A 12,595-nucleotide genomic window follows, 5' to 3' on the forward strand; every position below is an offset into this window, starting at 1 on the left:
TCTGAAGATATTTTCTTAATTTTTCTTATTTGAAATTATTTACCTCTTCGCACTATCTGTATTACATCATAAAAGAAAGTATTTTAGTTTCTAAATTCTGAAACATTCAAGTTTAAAATAGGAATATTTTGAAGTAGTGTTGGGAAATGAAGCATGAATTAGTATAATATAATGACACTTGATCAACGTGATTATATTACAGTAAGTCATGCTGAGTTTCTAAATGGAACGTGATGATTCACAGATCATAATATCATCATGTGCCATGTTATACGACTCTTGTATTCTATTTAACCTCTAAAATATCAAGAAAATATTTCTTGATGATTCGGCCTTTTCCAAGGTATTCTAGTAATTTGACAAGTCAAGATCGTGCCATTACAATTTCCTTCCTAGAACATTAACAATGTTCATTCTGAAATTCATATTTGTGAATTCTGGACCATTACAAGCGGTGCTTAATCGCAAGAAGAAGAAACAAAAGGACAAAACTCCGAAATAAAAATTGGGGTATAAATTGCAGCAAATAAAAGAGAGCATTAACTGTTAATGATAATGATTATAGAAGACAGAAGTAGAGACTTTGAAATATAAGGGAACATATAAAGCCCAACGATAAACCAGAAATTATAAACCATATATATCGATGCATATAGCAATATAAAGACACGGGAGAACTAGAAACACTATAAACCCAAGAGTATAGTAGAAGTAAATAGATTCTTCCGGCGGTAGATGAAAAAGAAGAATGACCGATATGAAAGTTAGAAGTATATCGAGAATCAGAACTGGATGGAGCATATTGATGAATACTTTAAAATATGAGTTGAGGGGGAAAGAATAGAAGGTGATGAAACATGACTAGGAACTTAGAAATCAATAGATTTAACTCACACAATGGCGGAATAAGTGAATCAAATCCTCTAGTGAATAGGTTAATTTTTTTTGATTAATTTAGTCAAACCACAACTAAATCAAGTGTGATTAGATCAACACCTAGAGCTATTATTCACCACCTGGGTGATTTGGACTGAGAGAAAATTGGAGGAGCTCACTAGATCTGAGTGTGTGTAACAAATGAGAGGCTTAACCTAAAATGAAGAACATAAGACTTTATATACCCCTGATGTTGACTCACCCATACGATTCATTCATTACACGTACGAGTTGGCTTCATCAGCCGTACGGGTGATCACTCACACGTGTCTTCTCATTTAGTTTGTAATTGTGACTTAGCACAGCATCAACCGTGCGTATGAGCCTATCAGCCGTACTAGTGAGGCTTCACTCGTACGTCTAACTAATTCTAACATAGTCAAACATCTAAATCTCGTTCCTGCAGTTCCTGTAACCACATACAAACACGTATAGGATAATAACGAGCAATCATGGTGGCCTGTAAACTGTTGTACCTGCAATGGACGTGGGTAGATGTCTAGGGACTTGCATAAAATGCATCAACAGAAGGTGTGAGTTGTAAGGAAACGAAGGAGGTGAATTTATAAGAAAATCTCCGACAGAACAATTAAAATGGACGATCGCATTTAAAGCGGATCCTAATTCCCTTGATTACCGGAGAGTCAAATCTCATTAAGAAGATTTTCTTCAAATCCCTTGAAATCTGGGAATCAATCATATCTACGTCAAATGATAAGATGAATCTACACTTACTCATTTCACTCTTCTATGTTAGCTTCATTCGTACTCTTCATATAAATGGATTGTTTATCCAAATTATTCGCTGATGATAAAACTCTAATTTTTAGCCCGTATGCATCATGAAAACATACTTATTATCATTCACGACCTTTCCACTCAAATTTCGGGACGAAATTTCTTTAACGGGTAGGTACTGTGACAACCCGGAAATTTCCAACCAAATTTAAACTTTAATATTTATATGTTTCCGACACGATAAGCAATATTTGTTAAGTTAAATTTCAAGAATTTTAAACTATGTTCATATATTCATTCAACCTCGACCAAGTTCCAACGATTCACGAACCATTAAACGAATATGATTATATATGTATACGTGTATATATATTATAACTTGAAACGTAAACAAAATATTAGATTAAATACTTTATATGATTGTATCTGTTTCAAAATGTTTATCAATGGAATTAGAAGATAAGATCAAATGATTGAATTATCAGATATATTGAATTATGATTACAAGTCTCTGTTGAAAGGCCCACGTTGATTTGAGAAATCTTTCCATTTTAACAATATTCGGAAAATGGTAAAGTGATTTATAAATAAGAACAAATTGTCAATCATTGAGAACTAGACAAAGGATAGTGGAAGATTGAATCTAACATAGTCAAACATCTAAATCTCGTTCCTGCAGTTCCTGTAACCACATACAAAAACGTATAGGATAATAACGAGCAATCATGGTGGCCTGTAAACTGTTGTACCTGCAATGGACGTGGGTAGATGTCTAGGGACTTGCATAAAATGCATCAACAGAAGGTGTGAGTTGTAAGGAAACGAAGGAGGTGAATTTATAAGAAAATCTCCGACAGAACAATTAAAATGGACGATCGCATTTAAAGCGGATCCTAATTCCCTTGATTACCGGAGAGTCAAATCTTATTAAGAAGATTTTCTTCAAATCCCTTGAAATCTGGGAATCAATCATATCTACGTCAAATGATAAGATGAATCTACACTTACTCATTTCACTCTTCTATGTTAGCTTCATTCGTACTCTTCATATAAATGGATTGTTTATCCAAATTATTCGCTGATGATAAAACTCTAATTTTTAGCCCGTATGCATCATGAAAACATACTTATTATCATTCACGACCTTTCCACTCAAATTTCGGGACGAAATTTCTTTAACGGGTAGGTACTGTGACAACCCGGAAATTTCCAACCAAATTTAAACTTTAATCTTTATATGTTTCCGACACGATAAGCAATATTTGTTAAGTTAAATTTCAAGAATTTTAAACTATGTTCATACATTCATTCAACCTCGACCAAGTTCCAACGATTCACGAACCATTAAACGAATATGATTATATATGTATATGTGTATATATATTATAACTTGAAACGTAAACAAAATATTAGATTAAATACTTTATATGATTGTATCTGTTTCAAAATGTTTATCAATGGAATTAGAAGATAAGATCAAATGATTGAATTATCAGATATATTGAATTATGATTACAAGTCTCTGTTGAAAGGCCCACGTTGATTTGAGAAATCTTTCCATTTTAACAATATTCGGAAAATGGTAAAGTGATTTATAAATAAGAACAAATTGTCAATCATTGAGAACTAGACAAAGGATAGTGGAAGATTGAATCTCATAAAGACTCGATTGATCTATTTAGTTTCAAACGTACAAAAACGTTTTCAGTTTAAAAAGAACTTTATTACTAAAACGTATATAACTTTTATAAATATCTAGAACCACTTTTGACAACTCATTACTTAACTAGTATGATAAAGATAACGATATTTATATTTTATTTTATAAATATAACGATTTAAATTAATATTATATATATTTATACGCGTATTATACGTACATAGTTTTATACTTTTACTATACTTAAACTTTACCTTTACTTTATTTTTACTTTACTTTAACTTTAATAATTCACTTTAATAATTCATACTTTAATAATTTACTTTAATAATTCATACTTTAATAATTCACTTTAATAATTCATACTTTAATAATTCACTTTAATAATTCATACTTTAATAATTCACTTTAATAATTCAAAAATCTATTATAAATAGAATTCAATAGGTTTCATTATTTCATAGAAACTTGAATATATTTTTCTCTAAACTCTCTCAATTGATTTACATATATATATTTACTCCGTATTATTTCAAGATATTATTAATATACATAAAATATTACGACGGAGTGCTGTCCGAGTGATTTCGAAATTGTTTTTTGAGTGGGATAGGATTAAGGAAATTATGGGTTATAGCTATGGAGGTGATTGAGTATGGTTCATGGGTATGCTCGTGAGGTCAATATAATGTTTAACATTTCCGTTGCGTCTACGTACCTTTCCTGCAATATTGAATCTCAATATTGATACGTGAGTACTCATAATTTAACTTTTACATGCTAATAGTGTATCCCTGACTAGTGCTCGAGTATTTAGGATTATGCATGCTTGTACTTTTGATATTGCCCTTAGACATGTTAGGTTGAATGTTGAATTAGTTACACTTGTGGTTGAGATAAGGTATAAGATATGCATGTCCTTGGAAAGCTAGCGAAAAATTAAGAACTTTTCCTTTAGATATCGAATGGTTTCGATGAACTGATTAGAAGTTATAATCAATTGAATTTTTGATATTTTTATTAAAAATGATTATTATTATCGTCGTTTTTATCGTCGTTCTAGTTTTATCTTATTATTATCATTATTATTATCTTTATCAATAAAAGGGATTTATCATTAAAAATTGTTATTTTTTTTATTATTACTATCGTTATTATCGTTAAAGTTATAATTAGTATTATTATTATTATCCAATTATTATTATTATTATTATTGGTATTATTATTATTATTATCATTATTAATATATATATCATTATTTAAAAATGGTTATTGTTATTGTTATTATTATTATTACTATATTATCATTAAGATAATTATTAGTATTATCGTTAATAATGTTATAGTAACTATCATTATTAATATTAGTGTAATTAAAACAAATATTTGTAACACCTAATTATTTTGATTACTATTATTATCATTATTATGAACACGATATAAAAGACGATTAAAAGCTATTAAACGAAATGATTAGGAAATAATGGGTAAGAGTATCATGATGAAATTAAAATATTATAAGATATTGATTTAGATAAAATTATCGTTCTTATTATTTTTATCATTACTATTATTATTAAAAGAATCGTTAGTATTAAAACTATCATTTTAAAAAAAATTATCATTTTAATAGAAATGTCATTGTTACTATAAAATATCATTATTATTATTATTATTTTAAATAGAATTATTATTTTAAAGATAATATTAAAAATTATCGTAAATATTAAAGTTATCATAATTAGAATTATCGTTTTATCTAATGTCATCTTAGTAATTATAAATATTGATATTTTTATAATAATAATTATTATTACAAAATAATACAACTTTTACTTACTATCATTATAGATATTATTTTATCAAATAAATATGTGATACAAACATATTTTACTACGTGTAATAACTTACTTTAATAATACCTATCATATTATCTTTATGATATTAAATGAACCCTATAAATTTTATTACTTAATATATATAAAAGTATATTTTATTATATAAATTTAATATAAAATTTTATTTATTAATAAATAAATTATATTATTTACTCCAATAAATCTTTTAAAAATATTTAAAAATATAAAACAACGATATTTAAACTATATATTAATCATGTATAGATTTTTGGAAATTATTTTGAGTCAAATTTACTTTTGTTGACTTTTGCATATTAGTCTCGAGCATTAGGATTGTGGTACACTATGACTTGACCTAATTTGTTAGACAAATATTGACCAACACATAAATATATATAATTAATTTAGGTTCGTGAATCCGAGGCCAACCTTGCACTTGTTCAATGACGTTATATGTATTTTTACTACGAAATACAGTATGGTGAGTTTCATTTGCCTTTTTACCCTTTATATTTTTGGGACTGAGAATACATGAGCTTTTATAAATGTTTGACGAAATAGACACAAGTAATTGAAACTACATTCTATGGTTGAATTATCGAACTCGAATATGCCCCTTTTTATTAAAGTCTGGTAATCTAAGAATTAGGGAACATACACCCTAATTGACGCGAATCCTAAAGATAGATCTATTGGGCCTAACAAACCCCATCCAAAGTACCGGATGCTTTAGTACTTCGAAATTTATATCATGTCCGAAGGAGGATCCCGGAATGATAGGGGATATTCTTATATGTATCTAGTTAATGTCGGTTACCAGGTGTTCACCATATGAATGATTATTTTTGTCTCTATGCATGGGACGTATATTTATGAGAACTGGAAATGAAATTCTTGTGGTCTATTAAAATGATGGAAATAAATGATTATGATAAACTAATGAAATCACCAACATTTTGGTTGACACTTTAAAGCATGTTTATTCTCAGGTGTTAAAGAAATCTTCCGCTGTGCATTTGCTCATTTTAAAGATATTACTTGGAGTCTTTCATAGCATATTTCGAAGAACGTTGCATTCGAGTCATTGAGTTCATCAAAGATTATTATTAAATCAATTTATAGTTGGATACTGGATATTATGAAATGGTATGCATGCCTGTCAATTTTCGATGTAAAGAAAGATTGTCTTTTAAAAACGAATGCAATGTTTGTAAAATGTATCATATAGAGGTCAAATACCTCGCAATGTAATCAACTATTGTGAATTGTTTATAATGTATATGAACGGGTCCTTTCAGTTGGTATCAGAGCGGTGGTCTTAGCGAACCAGGTCTGCATTAGTGTGTCTAACTGATAAGTCGATAGGATGCATTAGTGAGTTTGGACTTCGACCGTGTCTGCATGTCAAAAGTTTTGCTTATCATTTTGTGTCGAAAATTAATTACTTATCATCCTCAGAAAATTACCTGCTTATCATTTTTAGTCTAAGACACGTCTTGTTGCATTGATTGCATGAATAGTGTATAGACAAAAATTCATATCTTAGCATATCTGCTAAATCATATCTTATCGTATCTGTTACTTTAAACTTTGCCTGACATATCCTACAAAGTCCTCCGTAATCTATGTACTTTACCTCGCAATGTAATCAACTATTGTGAATCGTTTATAATGTATATGAACGGGTCCTTTCAAATAACACGCCAATGGATCTGGCACAGTTTTGAATTCAAAGTATGGTTTTGAAAGATGCAGGAATCTAAAAGTGATGTCTTCTGTTAAATCTTGACTTGGATTTTAATCGGTCAAAATCTGAATATGAAATTAAATTTGAATGAAAATGGTTATTCTTTGGTGAACGGATACATATATCTGTGGTTATAAGTAGGATAGTAAATGATTGTTGAATCGGATTTAAAGAATGTACAGTGTAACTTATTAATGTGAAATCTAAATATTCCTCGGGTATTACCTACCCGTTAAAATATTTTCACCATTAACAGTTTGTACAAAAGAACTTTTAATTACAATCTTTATGAAAATATATATACATATATATCTTCTTCAGTTTAATCATGGATTTAATGAGTTAATATGATATTAAACTCATATGATTTTCGGTTTGAGCTAGAATAAGTAATCTCTAAAACTATTAGGAACCACATATTCTTCGCTGAATATTTCTTCAATGAAGTTATGGATCAATACTTCCTCGTTCATTGTTGTTGGTACTCCTTGGTATCTATGGTGCGTATGATGTTGATGTTCGAGGTATAGGTTTTGATGTTGAGGTGTGGGATGCGGATGTTGCTGTTGGTGGTGGTGATGGTACTGTTAATGTTGCTGATGGTGGTACTGTTGGTGCCAGTGATGTTGCTGAAGCTGGTACATTTTGCATCATATTTTTCAAGGTTACAACTCGGGCGTGAAGCTCGTTGACTTATTACTCAGGGATGATTGTCGGTAGGAATGAGTGAGTGAATAAGATTTCGAGATAGTATATAATCATGGCGAGATATTCGTTAAATGAGAGAGAAAATGGTTTTACGAGCAGGTTCGCCGGTAAGTGCTTCAGGTTCTTTAACATTAGGGCAATATGGTTAGTGGGAGGGATCACTTCTTCTCACCTCCATTGATTAAGTCGACTACGAACCTATCAGATGAATTGGGGATGGCTGATTGGTTGATTCATTCTGGTGACACTGCTTTCGGAGCTTAAGTGAAACTCCATATCGAAATCCGAGGAACTTGAACTAGTGGCGAGTTCCATTTTGTATGGTTAGATAAAGAGTTTTCGATATGAAATGATTCTCGGATATCGGATGATATTCTAATTACATAGAATACCTAATATAGTACAGAAGATCACGTAGATTATGGAGGGAATTAGGGAAACGTGTCAGACATGGTTTACAGTAACAGATACGCTAAGATATGAATTTTGTCTATACACTATTCATGCAATCAATGCAGTAAGATGTGTCTAGACTAAGAATAATAAGAAAATGATTCCCTAAGAATGATAAGCAGGTAATTTTCGACACGAAATGATATGCAAAACTTTTGACATGCAGACACGGTCGAAGTCCAGACTCACTAATGCATCTAAACAACTATCAGTTAGACACACTAATGCAAGACCTGGTTCGCTAAGACCACCGCTCTGATACCACCTGTAGTGACCCGTCCTAATCCATCTGGACGAAGTCTTCAACAGTTGGTCCCATTGCGAGGTTTTGACCTCTATATGCCATGAACGACTCCATGTAATATGAGCAAATGCACAGCGGAAGATTTCTTTCATACCTGAGAATAAACATGCTTTAAAGTGTCAACCAAAAGGTTGGTAAGTTCATTAGTTTAACATAAATAATCATTTCCATCATTTTAATAGACCACAAGAATTTCAATTCCATTTCTCATAAACATACGTCCCATGCATAGAGACAAAAATATCATTCATATGGATTGAACACCTGGTAACCGACATTCACAATATGCATATAAGAATATCCCCATCATTCCGGGATCCTCCTTCGGACATGATATTAATTTCGAAGTACTAAATCATCTGGTACTTTGGATGGGGCTTGTTGGGCCCGATAGATCTATCTTTAGAGTTCGCGTCAATTAGGGTGTCTGTTCCCTAATTCTTAGATTACCAGACTTAATAAAAAGGGGCATATTCGATTTTGATCATTCAACCATATAATGTAGTTTTGATTACTTGTGTCTATTTCGTAAAAACATTTATAAAAATTGCGCATGTATTCTCAGCCCAAAAATATAAAGGGTAAAAAGGTAAATGAAACTCACTATGCGATATTTTGTAGTAAAAATATTCATACGAAGATACTGAACAATGCAGGGTTAGCCTCGGATTCACGAACCTATATCAATTATATATATTAAAACATATAATCGTAATCGAACAAGTTTAGATATTATTGTTATTTCAGTAACTTGTATGTTTCATTGATAACTATATTAACTATATTTATTTTATATACTTTAGATAAATAATTTGTATTTATTATGAAAATATTAATGTTGTTATGCTATATGTTTTAAATATATTCTTATATAGCTATTTATTTGGTTAAATAATATTGATAATAATAAATAAAATTTGTATCTTGTTATGATAATAATAATAATAATACTAAAAGTAATTAGCTTTTGAAATGATACTGCTATTAATAGTTTTTATAATAATACTAATAATAAAAGTAATGTTAGTAATAATAATAATTTTTAATAAAAAGATAATAACGATAAGATAAAAATGTTAGTTTTCATAAAAATAATATATTAAATAATAATGGTACTTTTAATAAAAAAAATGATGCTTCTAATGAAAATTTTAATAGTCATATTAATGATAATACTATATATTTTAATAATAATAATAATAATAATGATAATAATATTAATTATACTAATAATCTTATTTCTAATATTGGTAATAATAGTAATTACTTAATAACAATCAATAATAAATAATAAATAATAATAACAATAAAAATAATAATGAAATAATAATAATAAGAGTATTAGTAATAACTACCTCAAAGGAGTAGCCTTTAAAAAAAATGCCCAAGTGCGGGTTTGAACCCGCGACCTCCCGCTAACCCGATAACATCCTTAACCATTACTCCGTATCAGTTTTTCTATTATTATTAAGATTTTAATATCTTTTAACTTAGTTTTCTATTTTGAATCATCATCGATCACATCTATATCATCTTCTCATCATCACCAATATCATCATGATCCATTAACATCATCATTTATGGATCATAGTCTTAATCTAACATCATCATAATTATCATCGTCTATCTATCTTCGTTATTATTATTTTCATCATCTACATAGTTCATCATTTTCATAATACGTAGATCATTATCACTATCATTCCCATAATCATCTTCATCTTCCCGATCATTATCATATTCGTACCATTATCATCATATATCACGTAATATTATCATAATTATAATCATCACTTTGTCATCACCAATAATCATCACCTTCATGATTTCATGTATCATATTATCATCATCATTATCAAAACATAACAATATCATCATCATCATCAAACTTCCATCATCTCATCGTTATTGTTGTACAGTAACAAAGCAGAAATAGCAGTAGCCCAACTGGAAACTAGTAATTGGATTACGGCCCAACAATTAAAAGGAACTCGGCCCAACCGAATAATCACAGCCCAATGTTTAAATAAAACAACTTGTTTAATCGGCCCAACATGATTAGTTAAGTCATCTTGGCCCAACAAATAAGCAGTATACGATCTACTATAATATATAAATACTCGGCCCAAGTAGTAGAATAGATAAAGGCAAGTTGTCGATGCAAAGGCCTGCTGGAAATTCATCTAAACCCATCGAATTATTGGTGGGGTTATATGCAACAGAATGTCAGCCATAAAGAAAATAAATAAAGCAACACAACAAAAGCTCGATTCATCATCATTACTTAATTAACTAAATCGCTATTGTAACAGAAACAAGATAGAAAAAGGTGGGAATTTTACAACAATAGTCACGATGATTTCATGGTGGTTATTTAGGGTGGCGGTGGTTGTTTGAGTTTTGCAAGGTGGATGGTGGCAATTTTTGTAATATGGTGGTGACGGGTGTAGGGTTTTAGGTGGTGGTGGATGGTTTCAATAAAGTGTAGCATCAATAAACACCCAAGTAAACTGCAGTAGTAACGTAATTACAACACAATTGATGGTATTCGATGGTATTGGTTTATGTGGTCTATTTGTGATGTTGGGTGGCGATGGAGACTGCAACTGCAGTAGTATACAACGAGAAGGATTGAAAAAAAAAGGTTTGGTTTAATCTTGTTCGTCAGTAAAAAGAAAAATACAGATTATATCGAGCAACATGTAGGCTGTTTGAGCTGGGTTTTCTTGGTGTTAAATGCTGGTAGAAACAGATACTTAAATTGCATCAATAGTTCGATTACAAGAATCAGAAGCAACAGAGTGTTCGGTGATGGAGATGTAGGTGTTTACAACATGAATAAAAATAGATAAATTATGATATTCGAATAGAAGTGATGATGGTGGGTTTCAGTTTTGTTGTAGTATTCGATGGAAACAGAATCATAGCAGATGCAGCAGTCATGGCTGATCTTTGATGGTTGTTTGGGTCAATTGAAACAGACAATAATCATAGAGTAGCGGACTTACATAAGATATCGATTAAACGGCTGTTCGGTGGGTTTTAGATGCCGAGTAGCTGTACCGAAGAAGAGAGACGAGTCACCCAGCTGCAATATTAATCAGAAAAATAGAAGAAAAGAAAGAAGGATAGAAAGGTGGTGTAGGGTGTTTCGGTTGTTTCAATAACGGTGCCGGGTGGTAGTTCATGGTGATAATAAGTGGCAGTTTAGCAGGTGATACGATTGTGATGTAGCCGATAGTGTTTAGAATGGAGATGATGGTTTAGATAGTGTATTGTTGATAAGGTGGTCTCGGGTTGCAGGTGATGTTTTATTGAGTTGATGTTCCACAAAATATAAGAGGCATCATAAAGCAAATGGCAAGGTGTTGTGTGATGCCTTCATTCATTGTACATGTATATATATATTATATTCACAAAAGTTAAATAGTAATTTCAATCAACCTTAATAATTTAAACATGATGAATCAATAAACACAGTAATAATTTGTTATAGTTTCAATCATGCACAGTGAATTCAAATAATAATCTCCATTTACAATTAGGCATAGTAAATATTTTAATAATTAGATTCACGGAGTGACTTAATTGATACAAGTGGGGATGATGTTTACGACCAAGACAAAAAGAAAAAAGTAATCAAATTGTATGCGTGTTTCCTTCTGTATATGCCATATTTCTCTTGTCGTGGACATGGCATGAGCTTACAGCAATTATCACTAGTTTTGTCCTAAGTTCATTCCATCAACGTAGGGCCAATAAAATAGGGAGATGAGGTTTTAATGGTTGTTGAGGGAATAATGATAAAATAGGGGAACGATCATTTTTATTGGAAAGTAGAGATATTGTTTATGTATGCAGTTATCTATCTATATATACTTTATATAAAGTTGAGCATTGAAACAAAAATAGTTTAGTGGTGGTGGTCGATACAGAGAAATATAGAAAGAGTGATGTTTGAGAATATTACAAAGATGCAATGTATCTTCCATATATATATATATATATATATATATATATATATATATATATATATATATATATATATATATATATATATATATATATATATATATATATATATATATTATAAAGTAATAATGTAGTCATGATAATTAAAAACATGTGCAAATAAAATACTAACCAAATTTATTAGTAATATGATCCTGCCGACAGTTTTGGACTATATA

Source organism: Rutidosis leptorrhynchoides, chromosome 5 (genome assembly GCF_046630445.1).
Source record: "Rutidosis leptorrhynchoides isolate AG116_Rl617_1_P2 chromosome 5, CSIRO_AGI_Rlap_v1, whole genome shotgun sequence".
Taxonomy (NCBI): Eukaryota; Viridiplantae; Streptophyta; class Magnoliopsida; order Asterales; family Asteraceae; genus Rutidosis; species Rutidosis leptorrhynchoides.